Source organism: Tympanuchus pallidicinctus, unplaced genomic scaffold, assembly GCF_026119805.1.
Source record: "Tympanuchus pallidicinctus isolate F22 unplaced genomic scaffold, pur_lepc_1.0 scaffold3, whole genome shotgun sequence".
NCBI classification, from domain to species: Eukaryota; Metazoa; Chordata; class Aves; order Galliformes; family Phasianidae; genus Tympanuchus; species Tympanuchus pallidicinctus.
Window position 1 is genome coordinate 30,058,509 of NW_026294747.1, and position 15,186 is coordinate 30,073,694.

Here is a 15,186-nt window from a genome sequence, read left to right on the forward strand (position 1 = left end):
AGTCACTCTTTGAGGCAAAGGTAGAGGCAGAGACAAAATGGCTCTCTTGTACAGAGGCTGACAGGAGTGCTTCTTTCTGCTACAGGCACTTTTCTTTTGGTGTGTTTGTCTTTGTAGCCCACGATCATCACTGCAGTGTGTGCAGGAGAGCCCCTCACATCTGTCTACGATCTCCCAGAGATGCTGTCGCTCAGCTCGGGCTCCTGGGGCTGCCCTGGCTTCCTGCTGCTGTCCAGCTGGGAGGAGCACATCTGGCCTTGCCAAGTACCAGAGCCTGTGGAATATCTGAGTCATCTTTTGGAGATGCTTTTTTCTCTCCACTGACTCCATAGAAAGCCTAAAGCAAGTGTAGTTCTAGTTTAGATTATTTGGCAGGTTAAAAATTAAGAGGAGGAGAATTCAGGCCAGAAGACTTTTGGCCTCTTAGCACACTCCAAAGCTGTGGGAAGGTCGAGTATGCTAAAGGAGAGCACAGATGTGGAAGGACAGAAGACAATATTCATCCATCTCCCTTTTCTTTTCCCACAGTAATTTCTGGCCAATATGAGTGATTCTGAGTCTGGAGTAGTGGACTGATGGAGTAAGGCACTATTTTATTGTTTCTCAAGTGTTCCAGCAGTGGATGCGTTTTTGTCACTATCTAGGCTAAGCCACAATGTCCATACATATATACATATATATAAAATGCACACATACACAACATATGGCAAATGGGAGAACTCCCAGAGCTCCACAGTTTCAATCCTTTCCTTTGAAAGTAGGAAAAATATTACAAACAATTAGGAAAATAAGAGAAGAAAACAGACAACTTTTTATTATTATTAATAGCATTGAGTAGCAAATATTCCGAGAAAAACACACACAAATCTTATTTAGAATTTCATTTCAAACTTAACAGAAATGTTTCATATATTTCTTTTTGGCTTTTTTTGGACCTTTATTACTAATACCCAGAAAATCAGGTCCAAATACCCTCAAAAGGGAAAGTCCCAAATATACTCTAAAATTCAAGTAGGGCCTGCTGGATAGCAGCTGGGGACAGATCTACTGCGGTCATATCAGTTTCTATAAAATAGGAAACAGAGGCGGATTTCTGCTCCACATGCAGCATCATGCTGTCTGGGGGAAGCTGTGGTGTGATGCTGGGTGCAATCTGCACACTCAGCACTCCTGATCCTTCCCCAGCTCCACACTCCTGTGCTGCGCAGCCACTCGCAGTTTGTGTGCAAACAGCACAGCACGATGGAACAAGGGCCTGCAACGTGGTGGAAGATCTTTCAGCCCAGGCACCATGGTCCTTGTATGTGCACCTTTAATTCATTTCAGTGCACAGCTGGGAGGTTAGTTCAAACCCCCAAAATCCAAGGGAGTTAGAGCAAACCTGTTTCTTTTTAAATGAAATGGGCAGGGAGCATTTACACAGCTGTTCAGAATGTTCAGCCATGAGGAAGGAGCTTCCTCAATCTCTCAGCTTCCAAGAGAGGACGATACTTACCCCACCCTCATTCCTCTCACCTCTTGGTATGTGACAGGACATGCCCACTCTATTTTTAAAGGTGTCTCCAAGATTCAAACAGGTACATACCTGTGAAAGTGCTTTTTCTTTTTTTTTTTTTTTCCCCCCCCCCCCCCCCCAAACTTTTCCTTTCCAATACTTCCAAAAAGAGACCCAGAAACAGATGTGCAAGGTCTGAAAGGAATGGTAGCTCAACCACAAGTGAATGCTGTAGGTGTTCTTCAGAAAACACACTACATGATGCCAGCCCTGCAAAGAGAGCATTTGCCTTGTACCACCACACCACCTGATTACTTTTAGGATCTCCTTCCATCATGCTCCTAGCTGCCATTTTAATTGCATCTTTTTATTTAAAAAACCTTAAAACTTGGAGCATTCTGTGTGGTACTTGTTTCTTTTTGTTTCTCCTTGCTTGTGCTGCAGAGCAGTGTAGCAACTGAGCTGCATGTGTCATTATTCCTAGGACCCACATAGAGCTGTGCTAAATTAACTAATGGCATGATTATAACATCAAACAAGCTCAATTAAATTGCTATGAATGCATGCTGCCTCTTGTGGAAAAGCTCTAACTTGGGAGGAGACTTGGAATTTAAAACAGAATATAATTTAAAAATCAAGAACCCACCATAGAAGGTTTTTGATATTTATAGTGGATGTTTCAGTTCCCCCCTCTTTACAATGAAGCAAATAAATTCCTTTATGAAAAAAATAAATCACTCTTGCTTTTCTTAAATAATAGAGATTGTGAGTGTTATCTTAGAATTGTAAATTACTTCAGATCTGGGCTACTTTAGATTCCAATTGTCTGAGAGATTGTTCTTTTTACTGAGATGATTTTGAAGGAAAATGTCCTCTTGCTCACTTCCTCAATTCAAGCTCAGCCTGTGTAACTCTGTAGGAATTCACCGCTGTGAACTGGCGACACTTGGATGAGTCTGAATCTCTGGGTTAGTGGCTGACTGAGAGCAGATATCCAGCACTGAGATGGATGAATGAGCCTTTGCAAGCACTTTCTACAATTTAAAGAATGATCAGCCTAGCAAATTGGTGCAATTCTTTTGGCTCACTCAGATCCTGAAGTGCTTCAGTGTCTCTGAGCTGAGACATAACACAAGGTCCTGATTAGTAGTGTTTATTAAAAGCCCCGTGGCACTTTCTGCCCAGGCTGCCTATAGATGGGTAATCACATCCACAGTTACATAATGAAGATAAACATTTTGCGGCGTTATAAACTCTCCTGCTGTGAAGCATAAACCACCCACAGACTGCCTGATTTTAGGAAGAACCCTCTCTATTACATAAGCATTCAATACGGGGGTTTCTTGCACCTGCCTCTGAAGCATCTGGTACTTGTCACCTTCACCAACAGGATTCTAGACTCAATGGACAACAAATCCGAGACAATATGGCAATTTTTATGTAACCAAAGCCTCTTGGTGATATGGGCACATGTCATCACCCTCACTGATGTATCTGCTGAGTACTTCAGGCTATTTAAAATGTATATTTTATATTCTTCCTTAAAAGTTCATTTTAAAACTGCTTGGTGTAAGGTAATACTGTAGGAATTGCTGTAGGAATGTGCAAATGAGTGGGACTACATTCATGTGTGTGATTGTGGGTGACTTCTGAGTACATTGCTGTTCATGAAGAAGCAATGAATTGCTGGCAGAGAAGGTGGGAGTACTATTACATAAGTTGGAGCTATCCAGGATATATTTGCCTTGTTCTCAGATGCTTTGTACATTTCTCTTCAAAAAAAAAAAAAAAAAAAGGGTAGAACAGGTATAATTGCTGAATATTGGCCACATCTTACCTTAGATTACCTAAACTCTCCCTACAGAGTCCCTAGATTTCTGATCATCCTTATAAGGGATAAATACTACCAAAATGCTTGTCGGTAATTAGAGAGGATCTACAAAAGAGATCCGTATCAGGGGATTTTTATCATTTATTGGCAAAAGAATGATAGATACCTTCCATTGAAGTAACATCACTGATTTCAAAGCACTCTTCAAGTCCTAGGCAGGGTACTTGAGAAATGAAAATTCTTGTTTTCTTGAGAACACATCAGGCTCTGGAATGATAAATGACAATGTTAAAATCAAAGTATTTCCTTTCTGTCTCATACTGAAATCTCACTGATATTTCTGAGAATTAAGCAAATGAGTCAAGTTAAGAGCATCCTTGACCACCTTGTGGCTTTTAAATAGTAAAACTTTCTGCCTCTCTTAAAACATATCTAGGTATTTCCTGAATAGAAGTCTTACAGTGCACAGCAATGTAGTGCAACTTTTTATTGTGGGAAATTAACAATATTGTATCTAATTGAAACTTAATGCTTGTTAAATATAAAACTTGGCAACATTAGATGCTACATGCATTAGTTAATAATGATATTGAACACTTCAAAGCTCAGATTTATCTGAAGCTCTCCAAGTAATAGACTTTGTGAAAAGCTCTCCAAATATTTTCATCCGTGGCTGCAGCTTCCCAATGTATCAGTTCTTTGTCTTTTTCCTGGTGCACTGATTGCAACTGTCACTGAGTCACACAGCTTACTGTGGGACTGCAGCCAACTTGATTACAACAACAACTTGTGAACCATAAAAAGGTACTCTCAGACCTTAAGGAGAGCTGAATGCTAAAGAAAAAGGACACTAAATCCATTTGAAAAAGAGCAGGCTCAAAGAGTATTTTTGCATCATTCTCACTAGATTATCAGTAAAGAAATTAGTCCATAATGGATAAATTAGTTCTTTTGAGGCATCAAAGACAGCTACAGATGGAAAAGATTTTAAAGTCATCTGGAATTTACCAGGTGCTGTTAGCTCAATGATCACAGACACAAAGATTTAGTGGCAAATGCAAAGAAAAATCTTAGTTCCTGTCAATGTAATTAAAAAAAATTAATTTTTCAGTAAAATAACTACTCACCTGCTGTTTAGAAATATTTGGCATCTTCGGTAAGTAAACAATAAATCTTAAATTTTGTTATACACCAACAGATACACAGATGATCTTTACTCCACAGCTGGTAAACACAGGGTAGGAAAGAACTAAGCTACTGTCCTTTAAGGAGGGTGGGAGGGGTGGGGTGGAAAGCACTGTTATTAGAAATAATATCACAGCCTTTTTTGATTACTGACTAAAAATTTGTCTTTCCATCTTCCATATCACAGCGTGGCTCACATCAATAACTGGGGAAAAAGAACTTGAGCTCCCAGCGTTTTAACGTATATATCTTACATGAATTCAAAGGGAGTTGGATATATTGATAACTTTAAAAGGTTTCAGTCCAGTTGCTGAGACACTACTTTCATTTAAAAACTCAGTTTTGCATTAAATAAGCCAATACTGAGTATTGAGATGTGAGACATTAATTTGAGTTATGCAGCTGCACTGACATGAGTAACCTCATACATATTCTTTTTTCCCTATAGTACCCAAGTTTATATTAAAACTACCCAGAGTAATTCACTTCCACACTCACAGCAGGAACTGACTTCTCTCGTAATTTCCTAATTAGGAGGAAACATCCAAGTTTCCATCCTAAAGTTACTTATATCCATGTTCTCAAGACACCATTGTCTCTCACTTCAATAGCTAATTTCCACCTTGAGGCATTGCTAGACCTTAGCTAACACAAGTCCCCATACTTTTGGATAAACCAGACCAAGGTCTCTCTGTCCCTTCTTCCCACATGACAGGCTTTCCATCTCCAACATGTGTTGGACAGCTCATCCCAGCATCTTCCTGAGCTTGAATTTATGCTACTTGAATGTAAATCACAGAATATTTAATATGAAGTACTGCAAATACATGCACTGTACTAAAGGTATTAATCTTCCTGCGTCTTCAGTAAGCCTATGAATGCATAGGCATTTCTTTTTCTGTGGTTATGGCAAGTTAGTAGCTCAGAATAATCTTGTACCCATTAATGTACTCATGTACCTCTCCTTCTGAGCAGTTTTTAGATAAAGAGGCCAGATCTTAGAGTAGAACTTTTGTCCATTGTTCATAACCTTTTTTTTAGCCTTTGAATTTCATTTCTGTTAATCCAGTCCTCTCAATTATCCCATTCTCTCTGCACGATCTCTATGATGATCACTTTCCTCTGCCAGTAGCCCCCTACCCACCTGTGACACCTACATGCATGGGGTACAAATTATGTGCATCTGAAAGACAGTGCTGGAGGAACTCTGCTTGGTCCCTTTCCAGCTCTATGCTTTACTTTCAGCACTTGATGAGAAACAAATGCTAGACACAGACATCACTGCTCCCACGTTTGTTTCTTTTTTGTTGTTGTTGTTGTTTTAAAATGAGATTTTAAAACAAATTTTGTAGAATCATTATTATATTATCCATATTATCCAAATCATTAGAGACATTAGAGGCAGAGGCTCGATTCTCTCACCTGAAGGCCTTAAAGCCATTTCAGTTCTTCCGCGTTCTCCCTACTGCCACATCTCACAAACAAGCGAACTGCCAGCAAATGTTAAAATGGGAGCATTTTAATGATTTCAGAACATTTAAGGGAAAATAAATAGTACTAATTTTCAGAGTAATTATGGAACAGAATCAAAGTCTGAAGCTTGATTTAACGTAGAATTTGGTTTGGAAGCAATTGGAAGATCTGTAGCTTCTCTACTTCCATCCAAGTTTGAATCAAAACCATGAAAGTCAAAAGACCTTGTGAGAAAGGAGTTTGTCAGATTTATTCAGATCTGTAGGTTCAAACATGTCTTGGAACAGTAGGGCAGAAGCCATCCTTACTGTTTCAGTTTAATCTGCAAATCACAAAACTGCATCAGAACCAGCAACAATTTATATAATTCTTTACAGTTCCAGTATACAAGGCAAGACATAAAGACTAAACGAACACCTACTATCTGCTTTCTCTCATTTCTTAGATTGTAAACTGTTTGAGGTAGGGCTGGTTTCAAGATTATTCTGTTTCCATAGCGCTTGGCAAAATAGGTCTTATTCTCTGTGGGTACTATTGTAGGAAATGCCATTTCTCAAGAAGTATGGACAAAACCTGCCTTGTTATAAAGGAATCGTGGATAATACTAATGTCTTATATATTTCCTCTTATTTTCTATGTTCTGTAAATATACATTTTTTAAATCTTACACAGTAAATAATGAAGTACATATATTTGCTCTACAAATAGCATTGTTCTGTTAATATAACGACCAAATCCAATTTGCAAATATGCATAAATTTAATCAGGTTTTAGAAGCTATTTTTAGTTCTTTCCATCAAGCAGCAATGTGTATGGTATGAAAGTCCTGGATCTCCCCTTTGTGCAAGAGGACAATAGGATTTAAAATTATATTCTTGATTTTCTGAGACTGACTAAAGTGCTTCGGCATAGCTGAACTGTGCAGGTGTGGGAGTAAGAGCCAGGATTGCTTCTCTTCAGCCTCATCTGATTTTCACTACAGCAAACAGCTTCTTCCCCTTTATGAAATGTGTGGCAGTTGATAAGCATTCTGCTCCTCTTGTAATCTGGGATGCTGATGAAGTGTTTCCACTTACTCATTCTAGATGGAGAATATAGACAAGTACAAGGCAGAACAGTTAGTGGGAATTATGCTCTGTGTTTTTTGTGGAATTCTTCTGTCCCTTAATTAATCTCCTTATATCTGCATAGTGCCTTGTTTTTAATCTTTCATACACCTATACAGCCATTCACAAATACATGTGTAGCCATGCACATATGCACAAGTACATACATAGATATACATATGCATGAACATATTAAAAAGGAAGCATTTATAAAGTAATAAACCTTCTCAGCTGCTTTTCTTCCATAGAATTATACCTACTGGTCAGTCTTTGATAATGCTAGAGTCAACTCGGCTACAGGGCTCAAGGATCTCGCTGAGCTAGCTTTGAATATACACATAGCAAGGAATCAAAGAACGGAAGCCTGATAGCTTTTGCAGAAAGAAAAAGGAGGCACCAACATGATTCCCTAACTATAGCTCACAGGAAATGCATTGGGAGACTAGATTATTGCTGAAGTATCTAGATCATATGCCTAAAGATTTGTGTTGTATATTTTTTCCTGCTGTGATTTGGCCAAGGTTGCACCAAGTCTCTGTGGTAAGAACATGAATTGATTCCAGACGTCTTGATTTCCATCGAATATGTTAACCACACATTATTCTTCTGCAGTTAGTAGAGAATGTATATACCTGAAAATATTACATATCTGAGATTGCTAGGAATTGTTATTTATCTTGACTGGCTATGAAACAATTAAGAATAATAAGAGTAAGAATACTAAAAGTGGGTTAGCAAAGTATTTTGGGAAATTAAGAAGTTTTAAGAGCCTCAAGAGAAAATCAAAGAGCAAAACTTTCTTGGAAGTCAATGGAAACAGCAGCTGATTGACATATTGTATATAGAATTCCAATAAACCCAGTGAAAGAGTGCTAATAAAATAACCATTGCTTTCTTCAATTACCTGACAACAAAGAATCTTGCTATTTACAGGACAGGGACTACATAAAAAGCTGCAAGAGGCTGTCCAATGGAAAATAAGTTCTGAGGATGTTCTTCAAACTCCTGTCTTTTTAGATTCCTGCCAATGAAGTCTTGAGATATTGTCTGCTTGCTGCTGTGCCCTCCTGAATGAACCTAGTAATTACCTGTATTCAAACTGACAACAATCTGAGAAGCACTCCTGCAAGTATAGTTCAAGTTTCAAAACAGAAAAAGAAAGTACATTTATCTTCTGGCATGAGGAGGAGTTAAGCAAAACAGTCATTCAGCACATTCAGCTTGTGTTCCTGCTGAAGCCATCAGAGATGTGTTGATGTGGTATGTCGTGGTTTAAATGGCTTCATGAGATAAATATTTGTCAAAATATTTTATGCCATTTTTTCTTTTTCTGAACTTTAAAACAAATATTCATACTGCCAAATATGCATGTATTTGATTGTAAATCTTCAATTCTGCTTTTAGAAGATACGCTTCTTGAGATCTCTTGCCTAGCCGACAGTGTAAGGCGTTATCACAGGAGATACATTGTTACATGAAATTTATACTTTCACAATTATTTGCTAACCAAACTACTCCGTCAGCCTTGTGTTCCAGGTATTAGTTAAGGCAGTCCTGAAGCTATCTGACCCTGGGACAAACAAGAGCTGCGGAATGTAAAAGAAGCAGCCTCTCCTGTTGACAAAACCTCTGGACATTTCAGCCGGATTCACTTAGATTCAGATAGATCAGATTGCTTTTCCTTTGTTCTTTAATCTTTCCACCACTCTTTTCCCTTCCTCCTATAATGTCAATAATGTTGATTTTTGTTTTATCTCCCATTAGTAATAGAGCCAATCAATGGCTTTCAGGACTGGTGACAGCTGACATTTACTATGGAATAACCCAATCTGCCATATCATTGCCATCTCCCGTGCTGGCCATAACTATACTTCACTGCTCATAAAGATGCTAGTGATTACTTATATCAACTGAAACACATGCAGTAAGCTTTGACTGCATCATAATGAATCTTCTGAGGACAGTTCTCTTGTGGTTCAGATGCTTCGCTGTTTCTCTCAGATTCTTCATTTTCAAGTCTACCACTTAGTTTTTCACAGTCTTTTGTCATTTGCTCAGAGTTAAGGTGAAGAAATGTGAAGTTCTAAAGCTGATGCATCTATTGCTTTCCAAATTCCACAGAGATTCTTCAAATACTGTGCAGCAAAGTAAATTTCTCCAGCAAGTCAAGCTAATATGAAAAAAGAATCCAAAAATCACTGATGTAAAATTATGTATTTTCACGATCAAAAGGCTCTCATGGGATAGAGAAACACACAATATATGCTGCTCTGAAATTACTCAGAACAGTTGAAGAATTCATCCTGCTATTCTTAGAAACAGTTCTGAGAACACTGCCTTTGCTGTATGATCACACATAAATCCTATTTCAGCACAAAATCCACAAAGACTCTGAAGGTGGCGCCTTTCTATGGCACCTTCAGATCAGGATACCCTATTCCATGATTTTGGATGAATCCTTGAATCTTTCTGAGAGGAATTGTTACTATCACATCACTGCCATCCTGATAATAGATAATAGCTCTCTTCTCATTGTTGACTGAATAATCACCAGCTGAAAAATGCAGTAGCTAGTATCAAACTGTACATGGGGAGCAGGAGTTTCAATATGCATCAGCCAACATGATGAACAGCTCTAAGATGAAATGGTTTTCTCTGACTTGAAATAATCTATTTTTAATATTAAATTTTTAAACATGAGACTGAGTAATTATATAGTTATTAATGTAGAAGCTCTTCCCGTATTATGTGCTTCTCAGACTGCACCTAACAAAGTGTGACTAGCATTTAAAATAAATCCCTTTCCTGATTGCCCCATCCACATAAAACATTTCAAGGAAAGATCCAATACACAGGAGGTAACTTCTACTCTCATTCATATTTACTTGAAATCCATCTTTTTAGATTTCAAAGTTGTTCCTGAGCTCACTTCGCACTGATTTTGCATTCTCTTCCTCTCTTCTTTTTCCGCCATTCTATGAATCATTCTTTCATGCATACCACACGTTCTTTCAAACAAATGCAACCTGTAATTCTTATACAAAAACTGGAATTGGTGAAAATTTGATGTTTTCCTAACAGTTTCATTGAAGATTTCTACTTCAGACATACTTCCTCTGCAATATATTACTAATTTAGTATCCTAAATAAGATATGTAAATCTGCCAGGTTTTATAATGCTTGACTATATGAACAAACAAGTTCCTAACAATTGGAAAGAAGAGAAATGCAATCCCTTTCCACTAAGACTGGTGTGTAGAATAGGCCAAGACTTCCATCAGACTATTTGCATGAGAAAGCTTTCTTTAATAAAGCCATGTAATCATATAGTGCAGACTATTCCTGTAAAACACCTAAGTAAATTTTTTACACCATTTTCGTGTTCTGCTATTTTGGATCTGCCATCATTATGATCAAGATCTGAAATAACCCTTCAATAATACCCTATTTTTTTTGTTAGAGTTGTAACACCCTTATGGTATGAAGTCCATTACTCTGTCATATACTACAAATCAGGAAATGGTGTGGAATCATATTTTCCCATTGCTATTTTCTTTATGCCATTTGTATATTTTTTCCTGATTTTTTTTTCTATTTACGATCCTTTTGTTTCCTACAGAAGAGGCTGAGCTACCAGAAATCAATATATAAAAAAGCTAATCAACATACATGAAGAGTCAAAAAAAAAAAAAAAAGTCTGTGGAGACCAGTGCTCTGCTCTGTGAGAAGTTTGTAGAAAAAGACATTAATAAAAAGTAATTAACTATGCCCACTTATGTTCCTCTTGTTTGAAATACAGTTTTAGATCTTACCTGAAATTAGGAAACATACAAACACAAACCTACATATGCAACTAATTTCATTAAAGGGATGGGAGAGGTGACTAGAAGAGATCAAATGCTGAAGCCATACTTTGCCACAAGAAAAAGTGAGCATCTGGGAGTGGAAGGGGTAAAAAAAATTTTGCCCATATGTTCTAATTATTGACATTCAATGCCTTTGTCATCTGCCAAGAGTGGGGAAACATAACAGCAAGTATACTGTCCTCACAGAAATGTCTGATGGTTTCTTTCCCCATATTTCATTTTAAAAAGTGATAGATCATAAAAGACTGCCGTGTAAGAATCAAGGCAATGCTGTCCCTTCCAGCTCCTTCCAGTTATGGTTTCATCCAGAACCTACAAAGGGTCAGGAAGGCTCTAGAAGCACTTATGGAGAAGCTGATGGACTTGTCCTGTGACTATAAAGATTTCAGTTCTAATATTCTCTAATATAATACCAGTTCCTTGAGATTTCCCTTGCCTGGGGCAGGGAGGGGCTGAGCTGTGAGCCCAGAGTTGGCAGTACTGGCAGCACTTCCCCCCAAGTTTGTCTCCTTTTTCTCCCAGTGCCACATCACATGTGTGTGGGACATGTTTTTCACCACAGTGAGAAATAAATTTAACTCACAGGACTCTTATTACTCAAATGGAATGAGGCATATATTTAATATCAGTGCCGGCATTTTCGGAAAGCTTTGTCAGTTATGTTTCCTGCTGCATTCAGAATTCTCATCTGCTCAATAAAACAGTTCCTACCTCTGTCCACCCCCCAGACAATCTCAATTGCCAATTTTCAAGTCAAAATATTCCAGCTCTTTAGAGCTCTTAGAGCTTCTTCCTCATATATATATATATATATATATATATATGTGTGCGCGCGCACGTAGTGCCAATACTAATAAGCAGATTTAGTGCCAAGCTTCTGCTTGGTTCAGTCACACATCTTAGTCAAATTTTCAGAATTGAGTAAAGCATTAAGCACTCTTCTTCTATTGTCCATTTTTCAATGAATTACTCAGTAAGCATAAAGCAGTAATTGGCTGCTGCATCTTGTGTCATATAGCCTGACTCTTCCTGGGGCCACAAGTACAAACACTGAATGAGACTCAGGCTATTCATGTTTTCTTATGCAGAACTGGCAGGTGGGCCAGTAACTGACATCTCCATGTAGAATCAGTTCTTGTTGATACAAGGGGCTGTTCCCACACAGCTGATGTTTGTGTGAATTTTGCCAGCAAATTCAAGAAGATCAAGATTAGCTCTCAAGCAAGTAATTGAAAATGTAAACCAATTCACTTTTGCTACTCAGATTATCTTTTCTGTGTTACTGGTTGCAGATGAATTTAAGTCTGTGTAAAGACATCTATCTGTCATCAAGCCCTCTGAGACAGGTGATTGTATACACATGCAATTTTGCACATCCTTATTTCAGTTGAAGCAATACTAACAGCAGATAGTAGCTGCCAGTCTTTAGTTCCTAAACAAAAAGCTGTTTATTAGAAAACTAAGACAATATCTATATGCATGCAAAATCTGATTTCAAAAGGAACACATTTACCTTGGAAGATACTCTGCTTACTAGAAAAACAAGCAAGTCTCAAGTCCTGAATTCTGAGCTAACAAATATGTTCTTAAACTGAAGGTATTCTGAGTTCACAGGGCAATTTAAAATGTTGTCCATAATTTTGTGCACCACAGATAAAATACTACCATTATATTTCTGAAACATCTGCCCTTTCTTTGCATGAGTGTTGTGACAGTCAGGCTTAAACTGATCAGAATAATCAAATAACATGGTGATAGTACATAGAATAAACATTGCAGAGAACATAATATAATGTCTTTCATTAATTCTGCATAGCACATTCTCTGCTAAGCATGACAGTGAAATGCATGATGTTTTATCATGCAAATACTTTACACATTAAATGAACTGAAAATCTGATCAGTTCATTAACAATTATCTTCCTGCATAAAAGATCTCAGCTATACTTCTGTATAACAGACTATACAGTAAAGATTGCCTAAGTTTTAAGTCCACATCTGATAGAGTAAGCAGAGATAACTCTGCTTGTGCATGATATGGCATTCCTGGAACTTCTGATTCCTAGCAAAGATCAGTCAAGCTGGTTGGACTTGTAAGAATGGAGTGTTACAAGCCCAGGATGTCCCCTCATGGACAGAATATCAGTCTTCCTTACCTCTCTGCTTCTTAATGTGTGTGTTTCTGTACACACTGGTATGCAGTAGAGGACTTAAGGGAATGTTGTAACTCGTAAATAAGTAACTTGATGGGACACCTGTGTACAAAGAGCGTTATCTTAAGAACAACACAAAAGCTTTATCTGTAGCTTTGCCAAAATGAAGCAGTGTGTGTTGGTTGGCTGTTCTTCACACTGGGATTGGAATGTTCAAACAAGTCCCTTTAAGGTAGACTTAGAGCACTGAAGGGGTTTATGCGCTGCACAATTAGCCTGAATTTTTAGCACCAAGGAAAAGCCAGTCAATGTAATTGTGTTACAGCTTGGGAATAGCAGGTTTCCCCACTGGAAATACAGTGCAGGAGGTAGAGCAGTTACCAGGGGATTCAAAAAGTACTTAGATTAGTTTAAACAATGAAAAACTAGTTAATTGATTTCATTCATGACTTAAAAAAAGAAAAAAGAAAAAAGCTATGCCAGAGGTTCAGAATACAGTCACATTTTAAAACTGAACACCAGCAAATTGTCAGCTGGTGCCTGGCCAATTATGTATTTCTTAAGCAGATCTGTGCAGATAATCACATTGCTTACAAGGAAAGAAAGAGAGAAAAGGGTTTTTAACTCCGATATCTGCCTGCATTTTCAGTCATTCTTCTATCCTGAGAGCATCTGGATTGTAATGCATTGTGCTTTCCTTAATACCTTTAATAGTTCAGGAGAAGCATCCTACAAAAACTGCTGCTGGTAACATGCTTGGTTCTAAACAGTAACCTGCAACATGCTTTTCTCTGATGAAAAACAGACTCAAGCAAGGTTATGGGAATTCCCTAACCACAGCAACTTGCGCCTTTCCACACTGCTGAAAGTCAGTGCAGGTCAACTATGGTCAGCCACCCAACTCTTCTCAGGCTAGAGACATTGAACCTTTGGATATTCTCAGTACTCAAAAACTGTTATCTTGCACATGAGAGGTAGAATCACGTATACAAATATTCCAGCACTGAAAACGGATCCTGAGATGCTTGGACCTACAGCTGAAACATCTAAAAGCTTAGATCCAGCCAAGCTGAAGTCAGCACTTGCCTTCATATTTTCCTTCATTGCAGGGTTCAAGATACAAAACGCTGTTATCAGCATCTCATGTTAAGCTTGTAATATTTAATTTAGAATATTTGTACAATTGCCTTAAAAGCTTTTATGCATAAGGCACAATAGAGGTAAAAAAATGCTTTCAGTACGAAACTTTTAATATAATCCTCTGATTTCCTGAAACATGATTTCCTTCTGCCTATTTAGTAAGTCAATTAAAAAGAAGCTAAATCCTGACTTTAGAACTGAGTATCAGTGGCACTCACAGCTCAAAAATGATGCCACCCACAAAAAATAACTGAGTGAATACATTCAGATAAAAAAAAAAAAAAAAAAAAAAAAAAAAAAAAAAAAAACAAGATCTTTCTAAACAAAAGTTTGCACCAATAGCACATTTTAGTCACTTCCTTTCTCTTTCCTACTGCACAATGCTGTAGTACATTCTCCAGGCCTTGAGCCAACTGGGATGGCCTCATCCTATCAGCACTGCTAATGCCTCTCTCTGCCCTTCCAAGTCAGTGGCTATATGCAAACCACTACTGGAAGTGGTCACTAGCCTATGTTGACTCCTAAATTATACTTAGAGGTTGTCTGGCAGAATACTGCAATGGGCAGCATAATATGACAGCACAGGCAGGTGGGTTCTACAGCTGGGCATAGCCAAAGAGCAGATACAATTGTTGCTTGTTTGTTTGTTTTTTTAATAAAAACAGAAAGCAAGTAGTCATCTTGTATCAAATATGTTTTATAACTCATACATAAATCCACTATCAAGTAAAACTACAACACAGAATGGTTTTATTTCATAAATTACCCACTTCTCACTGGGTCAAAGCCCATCCTTATCCATTTAAGCACTTCAGCTGGTGACTTCTTCCTTGCACTGAAATCCTGATTGGATTACTAAAGCATCCTGTAGCAATTGGACAGAACAGTATGATGGGAAAGGCATTAACAACAAAGGAGTGACAACAGAAAGACTAGC

At 37.9% G+C, this 15,186-nt stretch overlaps 1 long non-coding RNA gene across 1 annotated transcript in view; it reads left to right on the plus strand.

The window, feature by feature from the left end:
• LOC128086654 (uncharacterized) overlaps positions 1 to 15,186 on the plus strand; it is a 57,399-nt gene that overhangs the window by 4,110 nt on the left and 38,103 nt on the right. The window lies entirely within an intron of this gene.